Below are 3,311 nucleotides of genomic sequence, written 5' to 3' on the forward strand. Positions count from 1 at the left end.
ATTCACCCTGACCAGTGTCTATTTTATACATTGATGACCACATTGAAACAACCACTGAGTCCACTCTGATCCCACTGTGAATATTTTTAAAACAATTTCTTGCGTTCGGAAAGTAGTTTCTGTCCACATCAATGGATAAGAAGACAGAAGCGACACACTATTAATCCTTCAAACCAGCATGTGCCCACTCCATCCTACCACATTGTTGAATTATTTGCCAACTAAGATTGGGGAAGTAAAGCATATTACTGGATAAGTCACAGTAGTAAGGGTGGCACAGTGGTTAGCACTGCTGCCTCACAGCGTCAGGGACCCAGGTTTGATTCCCGGCTTGGGTGACTGTGTGGAGTTTGCACGTTCTCCCGTGTCTGCATGGGTTTCATCCTGGTGCTCTGGTTTCCTCCCACAGTCCAAAAGACGTGCTGGTTAGGTGCATTGGCCATGCTAAATTCTCCCTCAGTGTACCCAAACAGGCACTGGAGTGTGGCGACTAGGGGATTTTCGCAGTAACTTCATTGCAGTGTTAAAGTAAGCCTACTTGTGACAATAAATAAATTTTAAAAGTATGTTGCTCACGTCTGACATTAGAATGGGCCAGGGAGGGCAGAAGAGGAACAAAATCATAACAGGCAATTTTAGTTTTGATTTTCAATTTTAACGCTGTACATTTGAACACTAATTTAGATTAAATTTGAAACAAAAACTGAAAATGCTTAATAACTCAGCAAATCTAGCAGCATCTGTGGAGGCAGAAACACAGATACACTTTTGAGTCCACATGACCCATCTACAGAACTGAAAAGGGATAGAAATGTGATGAATTATATACTTGGAGAGGAGGGTGGGGCAGAATGGGCAGAATAACCTGGTGTTGTTAAAACTCTTACTGCAGAATGAAAAGACAGTGATAGGTCAGGGCTAAGGAGAAATTGGCAAAGATGTCATGGACATGAGACGAGATCGTTAATGGTGCCATTAGGAGCTGAAGAGTGTTAATAATGGCAAAGGTAGGACAGCAGAATGTGTGAATAGGAGAACAGCGGTCAGTGCTCAATGGGAGCAAACCCTAACAACAAGGAACAGTGGCCCTGTGGGGGAGGGGTGGGGTTGTGTTGGGACAAGCGGGGGAATTGAACAACAGAAAACAAAAAGGGGGGGGTGGGGAAGTTGAGATGGAGAGGAAAGGTCACAGTCCAGCGCCCACAGTATTTTCATAGAAGTCATAGAAATCCTACAGTGCAGAAGGAGGCCATTCGGCCCATCGAGTCTGCACCGACCACAATCCCACCCAGGCCCTACCCCACATATTTACCCACTAATCTACGCATCCCAGGATTCTAAGGGGCAATTTTTAACCTGGCCAATCAACCTAACCTGCACATCTTTGGATGTGGGAGGAAACCAGAGCACCCGGAGGAAACCCACGCAGACACGAGGAGAATGTGCAAACTCCACACAGACAGTGACCCAAGCTGGGAATCGAACCCGGGACCCTGGAGCTGTGAAGCAGCAGTGCTAACCACTGTGCTACCGTGCCGTGCTTTTATTGGATTAAATTTGGCTGCTTTACAGTTAAAAACAGACTAGATTTAATTTTTTATATTAATCCTTTCAAAGGGGCACAGTGGTTAGCACTGCTATCTCACAGCTCCAGGAACCTGGGTTCGATTCCTGGCTTGGGTCACTGTCTGTGTGGAGTCTGCACGTTCTCCCCGTGTCTGCTTGGATTTCCTCCGGTGCGTTGGCTATGCTAAATTCTCCCTCAGTGTACCCAAATAGTAAGAAGTCTCACAACACCAGGTTAAAGTCCAACAGGTTTATTTGGTAGCAAATTTGCTACCAATAAACCTGTTAGACTTTAACCTGGTGTTGTGAGACTTCTTACTGTGCTTACCCCAGTCCAACGCCGGCATCTCCACATCACCCAAATAGGCCCAGAGTGTGGTGACCAGGGCATTTTCACAGTAACTTAATTGCAGTGTTAATGTAAGCCTACATGTGACACTAATAAATAAACTTTAACAAGGTACGGTCACTTGGGCCACACCATTGGAATCACCTTTGTGTCTTTTCTTGTTTGAGCACACCCTTTGACTGGCAGGATGCAATGTTAAAACAGATTTCAAATCTTTTTGCCCAGCCAGAGTTTAGTTGTATGAAGATAAACTGGGAAGTGAATAAGTTGAAAGAAATCAAGCTAACATCTTTCATAAAATATTGAGCAACTTGGGCTTTGAAGTTGTAGCTCTCTGTAAACAGCAATGGAAGTCTTGAGTGTCATTTGGGTTTATCCAGAAGTATTCCCACTGCTCTGTCGTTCCACCTGGAGTTGATGTGTGTGTGTGTGAAATGTGTCCTTACTTACTTAGCAGCCGTAACTATTCACAGCTGCTGCTTGTGTTATTTTTTCACAGGATGTAGGTGTCACTGGCTAAGCCAGCATTCATCACCCATCCCTAAATGCCCCTGAGAAGGTGTATAACACTCGGGACTGTTTTATAACTATTTACATTTTAGGCGATTTAAACCTTTAAAAGCTCTTCTAGTGTAACCGTTCAACTGATTAATTGCCAATTTACTTGTATAGTTGATGGCTCTGAAACCCAGCCTGAGAAGCCAATGAGTGTCTCTTTACTGGCTTTCAGACTGAATTATTGATGTTTGTAATATAATGTTCAAGTTTATTAAAAGCCTCCCAGCTTTTTGTACTGTGTTTGTGACATTTCATTTTCAAAGCAATGATCATGAAAGAAGAATAACACTATAGAGTCTGAAAGTTTTTATTTATATTTTTAATCCATTATTATATTAATAAAATCTCATGTGCATTAAATGATGGACTTATTATTTTTGTCTCATGTTTCCCTGTCAGTTTTCTTCCACTTGCCCACTCCTTGCCTTCCCCACTTCCAAATCCTGAATGGATTTGACTCCTTTCCAGGCCTCACCTCCACAGTGAAATCATCAGTATTGCACCTATTTACTTCTGCTGATTCTTTGTGAGCCTCGGCAGGCTATTTGACCAGGTGGGGGGTTGGTATTGCTGCTGAACCTGTTTGACATTCACACATGGACTTCCAGCTGAGAGACATCAGGAATTCCACCCCTCCATGATCTTGCCCTTTGCAATCCGGAAGTTGACTGCAACACACCTACCCTGAGATCTACTGGAAACCCAACAGTGCACAAGAACACCCCGGGATGCTTCATGGATGCCCCATCAGACAAAAATGCATGCCAGGTCAAGATATTAGGAGGGGTGAGTAAGAGCTTTGTTAATGATGTCAGTTTTAAGGAGAGTCAAAGAAAAT

The 3,311-nt window shown here is 43.5% G+C and overlaps 1 long non-coding RNA gene across 1 annotated transcript; it reads left to right on the forward strand.

Moving 5' to 3' along the window:
* Nucleotides 1–1,172: 1,172 nt before the first annotated feature.
* Nucleotides 1,173–2,704, forward strand: LOC144502894 (uncharacterized). Its single transcript, XR_013499397.1, has 2 exons — nt 1,173–1,785; nt 1,939–2,704. It is a non-coding gene; the product is annotated as an uncharacterized LOC144502894 (long non-coding RNA).
* Nucleotides 2,705–3,311: the final 607 nt, after the last annotated feature.

Source organism: Mustelus asterias, chromosome 13 (assembly GCF_964213995.1).
Source record: "Mustelus asterias chromosome 13, sMusAst1.hap1.1, whole genome shotgun sequence".
NCBI classification, from domain to species: Eukaryota; Metazoa; Chordata; class Chondrichthyes; order Carcharhiniformes; family Triakidae; genus Mustelus; species Mustelus asterias.